The sequence below is a fragment of the Micromys minutus genome (assembly GCF_963924665.1).
Source record: "Micromys minutus genome assembly, chromosome: 7".
Taxonomy (NCBI): domain Eukaryota; kingdom Metazoa; phylum Chordata; class Mammalia; order Rodentia; family Muridae; genus Micromys; species Micromys minutus.
This window is the reverse complement of record NC_137976.1, coordinates 53,836,654-53,848,837: the sequence shown is the minus strand read 5'-3', so window position 1 is coordinate 53,848,837 and position 12,184 is coordinate 53,836,654. Positions and strand designations below refer to the sequence as shown.

At 35.7% G+C, this 12,184-nt stretch overlaps 1 pseudogene across 1 annotated transcript; it reads right to left on the bottom strand.

Annotated features, from left to right (window-relative positions):
• Nucleotides 1-5,236: 5,236 nt before the first annotated feature.
• LOC308422870 (trimeric intracellular cation channel type B-like) lies at nucleotides 5,237-10,239 on the bottom strand (annotated as a pseudogene). Its single transcript has 2 exons — nucleotides 10,216-10,239; nucleotides 5,237-6,212 (listed from the first exon to the last, which is right to left on the bottom strand). The product of its transcript is annotated as a trimeric intracellular cation channel type B-like (transcript).
• Between the last annotated feature and the right edge of the window lie 1,945 nt (nucleotides 10,240-12,184).

Genomic DNA, 12,184 nt, shown 5'->3' with positions numbered 1-12,184 from the left:
ACCAAAGAAGGAATATTTATTTAGAACCCTTTCTCAGCTGTATAGCTACTAAACAAATAAGCAAATATTTTCTTGCATACATTTAAATAGCAATTGCATTATTTTATCAAGGTTGTTTCTCTCATGAATAGATTTAAAATGATTCCCCAATACCGAGGCTATTATTTCTTTAAATTTAGAGCTATATGCTAATCAAAAGGACAAAACCTTCTTCTAGGTCTGGAGTTCAGTGTTAGCTTTTCTAACTCTGTCTTCCTTGTTCCTATATATGATGATATCTTAATTTTCTTTGTCAGGCTTCATCAAACCAAGCTACATATAATGAATTAATAAGGGCCTAATGTATGAAACTATAAACAATACAGGATATTTAAAACTGAAAATAAATAATAAAATGAATTAGCCTCGGTAAAATTTATAAAACTTCTGGCATGGAAGAGTGCCAAAATTGGAATTTGTGGTTTAAAAAGCTACTATACTGAGATATAGAAGGTAAGAAATGCCTTAAAAGTACTTCTTCCTGAATCTTATTTTAGAAATACATAATATTACATACAATGTACATAATATTAAGCCCTATAATGTATATAATCAGGTTGTAAATAGAGAAATTGAACTCACAAGGAGGAAGTTATTATTTACTTTGAGTTGTTTCTTGTGTGTTGGTGTGTGCATGTCTGTAATTTCAGATATATGTTATCTATGCTTGGGGAGGTCAGAACACATCTGTGGAAATAAGTTTTCTCTTTGTATCATGTGGGATCCAGAAATTGAACTCAGGTTATCAGACTTTGTGTCAAGCACCTTCGATCCACTGAGTGATCTTGATGGACAATGAGAAGATTGTCTTAGAAAATGAATTAAAGAAAAAAAGACATAAGGACAACAGTACAAATGAAAAGAAGAAATGAAGGAATAAGAACAGCCCATACACAATTGAAAGTAGTGAATCAGGTAACTTTTGTATTAATTACTTTCTACTTGGAGACAAAATATGAGATGAAAACAGCTAAAGAGGGAAGGACTGATTTAGGCTCACAGTTTCAGAATGTTTTCAGGGCCTCCATTCTGAAAACATTGGGTCTGAAGCAGCTCTACTTATAAAGGGAAATTTATAAGGCTACAGCTTACTCACATCAAGAAGCAAGCAAAGAACAGGAGCAGAATTTTTTATAGGTTACAGTCCTCAAATGTTGTCTTACACTAGTCCAATTCTCTCAGCTAGACCCAAGCCCTTAAAAGTTATAAAACTTCAGAAAGCAATGATAATAGCACGGGTCCATAATGAAATACATAAGCCTACCGAAGATATGTCAAATTCACCAATAAGCATTGTTCTTATTGGTTCCATAGGCGCATGGCCATCTCATAATACATAAAGAATCCAGTTTCAATTAAAGACCCCCCCATAGCCTTGAGGATCAAAATATTGATTAAAAACTCAAATTCACTCTAAGAATCAAGGCAAACTGGTGACTATGAGAAGGAAAATTTTATATTTGGCATAGCTTAGAGACTTTTATAAAACAAGCAATGAATGGAGAAATAGAAAGAAATGATAGGAAAATAAAAGCAGTTTAACAGGACATTATAATGGAGGAAAAGACCAGCTGTAGGCAGTCTCATAAATTGTGGCAAACGAAAGATCTGAAGAAAGAACAAAGAAAATAAAGAAATTCATCTAATGTTCAATCTTGTATGACAGCTCCTTGCTTATTCTATTTCTTTCCCTGTTTTTCTCCGCTTACATTTCATTTCTAGTTTTGTTTGCTCTATAATAGCATGCTTGCAGTTTCTATTCTTTATGGGAATTAGCTCTCACTTATATATGGGCTCAATCAGACCCATGAATGGTGAAACTTTATTTTCCTTAACCTTTTGTGTCAAAGCACATAAGAAGTCGACTTACTTCTGAGGATGTGAAGTAATACCATAAACCAAGAATAGAGGAATGACTTCTTGACTACAAAAATGTGTATTTTCTTTAGCAATGCCTATAAATAAAACATCTGTAATGAGATGATTCCTTATCAGTACCACCTGAGAAGTTGTGACACTAACAGGTTCTTGGACCCTTGCTCCATATCTACTCATTCTTCAACTCCAGTGGTGAGTCAGAAGTCTTTCTCAGTGATCCTGATGCACAATGAAGCTTGAAATCATCAGTCTCAGAGCATCCATGGCAGGACTACTGAATATTCAATTTCTATGATCACTCTGTAGTTAAGGATTTCCTATTGTAAAGGGGATGATGGCATTACTCTTTTTGTCTGTTATGAATATGCAATACTCTTTTATATGCTTAACTGTTGTAATAGACATGATGGGAGGGAAGTGTATGATCAGCCCAGTGGATACTCACTGTCTAAAGGAGACACTGGCATACACAAAATTGTTTTATCATCCAGAAACATCCTATTATTGATAAAGTTCACTTTCTTTGAGTACTCCTAGCCACAGTGAATCCACTTTGTAAAAATTTTAAATGTACGATGTTTGCCATTAGAGGGAACATGAGTGGCTTGCTACTTAACAAAAAAGCTTATAGTTGCCATAGTTCCATAGTTAGAGCCTTGGTTATACTGTGATCAGACATTTTTATGTTTTTGATCTTTGGATGCCCTCAGACTGTTTGTAGACACCTCAATACCTTCAGAAATATTCTCTGTTAAACAAATCAATCCTGTCTATCAACTGCTTGAGCCTATTTTAGACCTTTCAAAACTCTGGCTGCGGTTTCAGATCATATTCCAGATTTGAAACTTACATACCATTTCCTTATACTTCAAAGTCTAAACATTACTTATGTCAGTAATAGACTGACAGATGTAGCATATTACTGCCTTTGTTCTAAGCTCATTATCCCTACTAGGAAAAGTCAGAATTATTCTTTTTTTTTAAACTAAAGTAGTTATTTTAATGAATTTGTTTTTGACAAAAAGGAAAAACAGGATTTGTTCCATTTTAAGTATAGTTAAAACTTCAGAACTTAACAATATCATTAATTTTGCAAAGTTTTAAACTACAGATTAACAAATATATAATAGAGAATGCAATTTAGTGCTTTTTGTCACAATATCAAATATAAACATTTTCTCAAGGCTATCAAAAGTACCCCACTCAAAATCCTTCTCTTAATCAAGTAATAGCTACTGTGCATGGAAAACACCAGTGATATTGTTACACAGAAAAAAACACATCTTGAAAACCAAAAGAAAAATAAAGAAAAAAAGGAAAACTTTACATACTGAATATCATCTAAATGTTTCCTAACCAACCAAAAATGCCTTAAACAGAAGGCAAGCTCATTTTCTTGGTATGAAAGGCACAACACAGAGTTTTAATGATGTTACATGACTTTTATACACCAAATAACACAAATAAAATTTATCATTTAGTATGTTTGCTTGTTTGCTTTTTATTTTGTCAACAAGACAGCAGATTTAATGTTGTATTACTTCATTAAAGTAGTTTACCATGTAAGGTTCGGTTCTGTGGTTCACATCAAATGTGGGAAGACAGTCCTCACAAGATCTGAGCATTTTAACAGCAAATAGCTTTCATTTCAGATAAAACTAGAAACACACACATGTCTATTAAGCAGAGATACCCAGATGCAAACTCACAAGAGATAGCCAAATAAATTTGTGAAGCAATGGAAAAGAGGTACAGGACATACTTTCAGCCATGAGGGCACTTTTTGGTGAGTCATAGATCCGTACCACCAGCATATTCAGGCCAACTGAGTAGTCAGGAGGAAGACACAGCATGTGAAGAATCTCTTCAGCTGTTGAAACAGGGTAAGGGTAGAGACAAAACAACTCAGGTTCCAAACCCAGGATTATTAACAATAAAACTTGTGCCCCTGGCCTGGCCTGTTGGACCATGCCCATAATCCCAGCACTTGGGAAGCAAGGTAGGAGTTCTGAGGCTAGCAGGGGGTGCAGAGTGAGGCTGCTGTTGCAAAAGGAAAAAGATATACTACTCAGCTATCAGAAACAATGACTTTATGAAATTCTTAAGAAAATGGATGCATCTAGAGAATATCATCCTGAGTGAGGTAACCCAGTCACAAAAGATCAGACATAATATGTAGTCACTGATAATTGGATACTAACCCCAGAAAGCTCAGAACACCCCGGAAACAACTCACAGAGTATATGAAGTTCAAGAAAAAAAAAGAAAATGTAAAACCATTATAGTTAATCTTTACACACCAAGAAAATTTTGGCTAATTCCAGGTTATATTTTGTTTTACATGTACTTTATGCTCATTGTAACTAGTAAGATCTTAATGCACACTATCAAACATTTAAAAACACCAAGTACTGACAAAAATGTATTTGTATACTTTTATGCAAAAATGCTTAAAATTTGTACATTTATCTTTTTTAAAAAATAAAGTTGTTCAATTAAATACACACACACACACACACACACACACACACACACACACACACACATATATATATATATATATATATATATATATATATATATATACACATGAATTTTAACCCTGCTTTTCTGAGGAAAAGATTGTTAAAATAAGGGCATGAACAAACTTCAAACTGAGACTCATATTAACATTGTGGCCTCAATGAAGAATAATACTTGAAACTAAAATAAATTCCAGGTAATTTAATGTGTGCAAGATTATATAAAATAAATGTATACACCAAGTATACGTTATTAGATTATTTTAGGTCAAAAATATTTAGGAAAAGTTCTCCATGTTAAAAATTAGATAGGAATTGTCTTCTATATACAGGAATTACACTGGAAATATGAAGTAAAAGTTTAATTCTGCAGAATTAAAACACAACTATAATCATTCAAAGTAAATAATGATTATAAATTGATGTAGAAAATCAGTAAAAAAAATACTGAATTTTTTGTGTTAAATTCTTGGAATTTTTGCAGTAATGAGTGAACTTTTTCTAACATTTAAAAAACTATTCTTTTATCAATATAAAACTACTCAAATAATTATGAGAATCTTTTACACCAGAAAAGTAAATTCACATGATATGCTCGTCACCCCAAGACCCTCAGAGTGAGCAGTGTCCCTGAAACAAAGCATTTCTCTTTTGTCTCCTCCATCCCTAGAGATGAGTGTTATTTCACATCATTTACATAGAACTACGACCACTTCACACTCGGAAAAATAAATAATTCTTTCTTTTTGCCTTTGAAGCTCAGGGACAATCCTCAGTCTTCTCTCTTGGCATGTCTCTTAGCAGTACTTGAGGCTCTGTGCCGGCTTAGATGCTTTAGAGGCAGAACCATTGGAATATGGTTTGACTTCAGCCTTCTATTTACTGCTGCTGCTGCTGCAGCTGCTAGGGCCGGCCAAGCAGCGCCCGAGTCAAGGTGTCCTCAAAGGGCATGAGAGTCACGGCAGCATCCTTTGCCATCATCATGGTTACCTTTATGGTCACGAGGAAGATGGTATAAAGGAACATGAGATCGTGTTTCAATACTGCCAGATGCCTGGTGTGCTGGAAAGTGAACATAATCGAGCCCAGCAGAGTTACCTTGCATAGGAAGGACATCTTCAGCCATCCATCACCTTCTGGTTTCCAGTCTCCTTTTAACAATTGTTCACAAGCTGTGATGATAGCACTACCTGCACCCCGGGCCCACCCAACAGCTATCATGTCTATCCAGCCATTTCTGTAATTGCTGTTAGCATGCGTGACTCTACCTATGATTTTCCAAGTTCTGGTCACTTCCTTCATCAGCGCAGCCAGGAGCTGAATAGGTTGACATGAATAGCCTTGGGACACCTGGTCACATAGGCAAAAGAATACAATATACCAGATTGAAGATGCCAGTAAAATATTAGTATGCTTTGTGGGAAACTTCAGTTGAGGCTCTGCAAGCAAGAGACAGGACAAAATTCCTCTACCAAAACAATGGAGCACAGCACTCCACCAGCTGGACAGGGGTTAGTCCATGCCGTGGCCACCACTTCTGACCGCTGCTTCAGCCTATCACTGCCCTCAGGTAGTAGGCGATGTCCAAAAATGAAATATAGACATTCTGGAGAAGGCCAGAGTCAGATCACCCCACAAGTTCTGACAACTCCCGACCCTGCTGGCTCCACTCAGCTGCAGATCCCGGTTCCCCTCTGGCCACACAGGGGTCGGAATTAATCTTAATCCCCAGACCTGACAGTGATTTATATAAACAAAGGTCACAGGTCTATCCTGAGATGATTTAACAGAAAAGTGTTCCTATACATCTGTTCATATTAGACATCATTTTAGAAGTCCACTCATTATTGCAATCTGTAAGAATTTCTATGAACTTTCTGAGATCTTTTTTTCTTCTTACTAGATAATCCTCTAATCTGTCATCTGCTAAGTATACAATTTTGCTTTCATTTCTTTTTTTAAGTTAATAAAAAGTTGGACAGGACAAATATTCATAACAAAGTAAATAATGCAAATATTTTATATTTTCATGACACTTAAGTATCTATAAAGCATTTTCATATGAATCATAAACAGCAGGGCTTTCATGGGCCCAAACTAAACCACTGTAGCTGTGTTATGAAAGGCTTTAAAAGGACCAGTGTAATAAAAATAGGTCCTGAAAATATCTATAATATTTTCAAGGATTTAAAAGTGATTTTTGAGTGTTATTTTTAGACACTTTATTACATTATATAAGTGTTCTACTAGATAAAAAACAGCTACCCATTCTGTTATATAGTTAACAGAGAAACATCAAACAAACATATATCAAAGAGTTTTATCTATCAAGTCTATAGATGAAACATTCTATTATATAATTCATATATTAATATAATTAATAACAAATATATACGCCAGAGAGTTCTATTTATCAAGTCTATAAAGGAAACATTTTATTATATAACTCATATATTAATATAATTAATAAAAATCAAACAAATATATACACCAAAGAGTTCTATTCATCAAGTCTATAGAGGGTGGTTTCAAAAATGAGCAAGTTAAAATTCCTAATGTTAGGAGATTCTAATCCAATTTAAAAAATTGCAAAATAAAAAATTAAGGCCAGATGAAAATATTTAAAGATTAGAAAACATTTTGAAAGGTTAGGGTAAGTTTGGCTCAATAAATGATATAGACATATCCATTCACTAAATTTGGTAAAAGAGTCCTCAATGTATCCTAGAGCATTCTTGTACATTGAGTTTTGTGTATACTGAAATCTCAAAGAAGTGAATTATAATATCAGTGAAAGGATGACTCAGCAACAGGATAAATAAATGTGCAACCAAGAGTGAGAGCAAGAAAGGAAAAAGCTGAAGTTTCATCCCTCCATATCTTCCTATGTGACCTGCTCCCAGATGTTGTGGTCAGTGAGCATGAGTCTTCCAACTTCAAATGATCCACTTAAGAAAATCCCTCACAGGGAATACCAAGGTGCTTGGTTTTTAGTTGGTTTTAAATGTAGGCAAAGTTGACAATTAAGATTAGTCATCACGAAGACAATGCAGAAGTCAATAGACATAACAGTTTGTTGTTATTGCTATTTTATCTTATACAGAGAGCATCCTCTGTTTTCCCCATTATTACCTACTTGTAATATTAAATAACCTTTTCTTAGTGAAAACCTTAAGTATTTTAGTTTTAAAGTAGTTGAATCAACATTTTCAATTTTCCTTTTATGCTTTTCTCTTTGAATTTTCTTGGTTTTAGATTTAAGCAAGTAGCATTTTTTTGTGTGTGTTTTTCTTTGAAAAACAAAGTTATGGCTTAACTGAGCTATTTAATGTCATTTGCATAGCTATATGAGTGTTAAAATAGAACACAATAAAGAAACAAACGACAATATCCTGCCATGTTATGTGGAGGTATGATTTCACACTTTAAAATTTGACTTTATTGTGCATATAGAAAGACTGGTGTTTGATTGCTCAGGTTATGTTTCTTCCTGAATACATAAGAATTCCACTCTTCATCTTGGAGTTCTAAAGTTCAACTCTATTTGAATTATCTGTGAAGGTCCTGAGTATTTCCCTTTATGAAAATTCACCCACACTTCATAACAGGAAAATGACTAAAGTGATTTGTATGTTAAATCTGGGAGGGGGAGATTCTTTGTTCTTTGACTAGGACAAGGGAGCTTCAAAAATCAAAGCATAATTTTTTGAAAGGGAAGGGTGAAGAGGTCAAAGCAGAAGGTGATGCTGTATGTTGTTTTGAAATGGCAACAATAGCATCCTTTTCTACTTGCCTTTCCAATGATTCTCTGAAATAAAGCTGTCAAGGGCTAGCACCCCAGGGTCTCTCTGCAGCTCCTCTTTCAAACGCCCTAAAGTATTCTCCATCTACTCTCCTCTACTTTAGAATGAGAGAAATACAGAAGATTGAAAAGAAGGTTAAAATCTCAGCCAGATAACAAGGAGATGGCTGAAAGGTCTTGTTCGCCCTGCCGTGTAATGAACCCTATTGGTTGTGAGGTGGAAGTTGTGCTTTGTTGGAGACTTCTGGTCACCTAGAAGTTTGCAATCAAAGAGATGTTAGAGTCTGATGTGGTTGAGAGCAATTGAAAGTGCCTGTATTGCATTTCTCAGTTCAGATTCAGAGGCTGTACACAGGCATGTGTATTGAAATGGGGATCCCTGGGTAGCTCCCAACAGAAGGCTTCCAGTTGTGTTCATCCAAAGAAGAAAAATTGCAAAGAGATATGGAGTTTCTACTATAAAGACAGTGTGATAGACCCATGGCCTTTCCTGCTACTTCTGTTGTTCCTACTCATTGCACTGCATGCTGGTAAGCTGTAATGGCGAATGCAGGTTGTTCTACAACATTGTTAGGAAGTCTGAGTCTATACTTCTTTTGTGACTATGTAGTTAAAGCTATGTAGACAGGCAAATTATCATAGATGGAACTATCAAATAACTATCTATCTATTATCTATCTATCTATCTATCTATCTATTTATCTATCTATCTATTTATCTATCTATCTATCACCAGTAGTGATTTTGAGTATAAATGCACATTGGCCATCTGAGAGAAGATAATGTAAGAAAACACAATTTTATTAAAAAATGGACAGAACTCAGCATTTGATGCTATGCACTAAGATGCTGACAGACTCAAAACGAAGGAGGCAATAGGTTTAATACAGTGGGAGCTGAAATTAGGATGGAGGAGAGCTTAGCAATGAAAAATCAAAGCTTATGCAATCACTGGCTGAAGGCTTGGCATAGCTTAGTTGGAGAATTGCTGAAGATCAGCATAAGTTCAGGGTCCAAGGAAATGAAGCAGTATTTAACTCTCATGGCCTATAGTTGATAAATGTGATGATTTACTGCTCCTAAGCTGACTGAAGTACGTTAAACTATCATTTGTAATCCATGCAACTGGCTCTGTAGTTTCAGTTTATTGTGCAGCAAACTATATATGTAAGCTAAGCTTCGGGGGTTGTGAAATACTTGGGAGGAAGGACCAGTTAAGAATATTATGCCAATTAAGTTGGCTAAAGAAAAGTAGTGAACTGGAAGTGCCCACTAGAGCTGCCTTTTTAACCCCCAAAACTACTCTAACCCAAAACTCTTTACTGGCTCTTTGGAATGAGATGCCAGAGGAAGAATCCAAACATATTCAACATAGAGGTCGCAAAGCAGAGGAAAGCTGTAGAGTAATTCCTTGTCCATTTGTGTCTTCCACAGAATAGTAGTCAAAGATACCGTGGGCAAGCAAAAAAACAAAACAAGACAAAAACAAACAAATCACATTTAGTGATTCACTTATGGGTCTCATTCTTACTTTCCTTACTTTAATATTTTTATCCAGTTTCATGTGTTTGTGTATCTGGTCCATAAGTACATGTGAATGCACATTCATGGTAAGAACTCAGTTGATATTAGGAACCAGTCTTTTTCAAAGAGACATTATCTCTCAGTCAAACCCAGAGGTCCTGGGCCTGACTGGTATTCCTAGCCAGCTTGCTCTTAAAGTTGCTGTGTCTTCACTTCCTGAATCTGGGATTATATATAGGCCATCATCACCCAACACCACAGCATTTCCCCAGTTTTAGGGGAATCTAAATTCCAGTTCTTAGGCTTATTCAACAAGCACTTTAACCACTGAGTCATTCCCACAGGATATTTTGAGTTGCACAAAATTCTTCTGGGAACATGAGTATTTACTTAAAAGACTATTTGACTGTTGGAAAGAGAGGCAATAGTGTTCTTTCTATTCTTTCTCACTTGAACTTCAAGGAAGCCCGGCATGGCTCTTTCCTCATCCTAAGGGTAGCTCTGCTGCCCAGGCTTCATATAAGAACTCTATTTCATGTAATTTCCCAAACTTCCCTTTCTGATCTTTCCAGGTTCAGTGCACTTGGCTCATAATAATCAGGTACTCCCTCTGCCTTATAGGTCCTATATCTACAACCTTGCCTCCCCCACCAAACCCAACAGCTTCATATAGTGTCAGTATTCATCCTCACCCCAACAAAGTTCTCTCCCTAGGCTGCCCCTCCCAACCTGGAGCCATCCTCCCTAGCTAAATTAATATTTAAAAATACTCATTCAGTCTAAACTCCCGACCTAGCCCTGTATCATCATTCTCTCTCCTACTGAAAGCTGAAAAATTGCATTTTATCACATCCACCCAAGCACATATGGGGTCACCCTTCAATCCTCCTTTATTTTTAGAGGACAATTTTTGCTACTCACATTTAGTCTGATATTCCTGGCTTTTCAACAGAACATTTGGCTTTCTAGTGACAGGTTGCTCCCGAGATTGAGAAGAGAATCTCAACACTATAAAGATGAGAATACACCACTCAGGGTTCTGGAAATTTCTATATTCTTATTACCTTTGTATGTTGAAATGGCAGGCAGTATCTGAATTAGTACTGAGGCTGGCTGAAAGCAGGCAATGTAATAGAAAAAAAGGGAACTCAGCATTTTGATTAACTTGTTAATCAACAAGAATTCTAGGTCACAATTGTCAAACACAGAATATTCATACATTTCTTGGCCAGAGCTTATTCAGGTTGTCACTTCCTCACTTTTCACTCTATATACTTAAATGACACATTGCAAATGTGGAAAAGTGTGATAATCAGAAAACACTTGTCTGCCCTCTCTTTCAGTAGCTCTCACAAATGTAGGTGTGTTACAGCCCTTAGTTTGAGTGTAAAATAAGATATGAGGTTTGATTATCTCAAAGTCTGGTTAATATTATTTCTATGTATACATGACCATAAAAAATATGTTCATGGGAACATTAACTCTTTCCTTGGCAGAACAAACTGATGAAATATGGCTAAAGGGAAAACTCTGTACTTTCTGCTTCTACAAGTAATTATTGGATTATAATAAAGAAATGAAAATTACTACTTAACACTTAAAATGACTATAAGTGCTTCTATGCTTTAAAGAAAATTGGACAATATAATCTCTGTGCACAGTTCCTTTCTTGCCATGGAAACTGGGTGAGACAATATTAAGGGAAGTAACCTGGAAGCCTATACAATTCATTGGTGTGCTTTGGCAGAACCTAATAATGTGTCAGCTGAAACAGTCTCCTCTTTCATCCTAGAATGTATAATGACATTTTCTGGGAAAGAGAGTGGGTTGAAGATGGGACAAATTACTATATAATAAGATGGAGAGCTAAGGTTCAAATGTGTGGCTAGTATCCTGTGAAATACTGTGTGTTGAAGACTTGGTCCTACAAGTATTGCAGCTGGGAGATGGTACAGACTGTGAAAGGTAAGACCTAATGAAGGTTTTAGGTTTGCAGGTCATGTACTGGATGAAGATTGTGATACCCCATTTCCAAGTCTTTCTCTGCATTTCTTAGATAAAAGAAAGAAATGTGTTGTCATATGAGTTCTTGAATTAGCCATTCTGACCAGTGTGAGGTGAAATCTCAGAGATATTTTGATTTGCATTTCCCTGATGACTAGGGCTGTAGAATATTTCCTTAACTGCTTCACAGCCATTCAGTATTCCTCAATTGAGAATTTGTTGTTTAGCTCTGCACCCCATTATTAATAGGATTGTTTGATTCTCTAGAATCTAACTTCTTGAGTTTTTTGTATATATTGAATATTAGACCACTAATAGATGTGGGATTAGTAAAGATTTTTCCCAAGTACATGCCGGCAAGGATGCAAAAAAAGAGGAACATTCCTCCGCTGTTGGTGAGGTTGTAAGCTAGTAC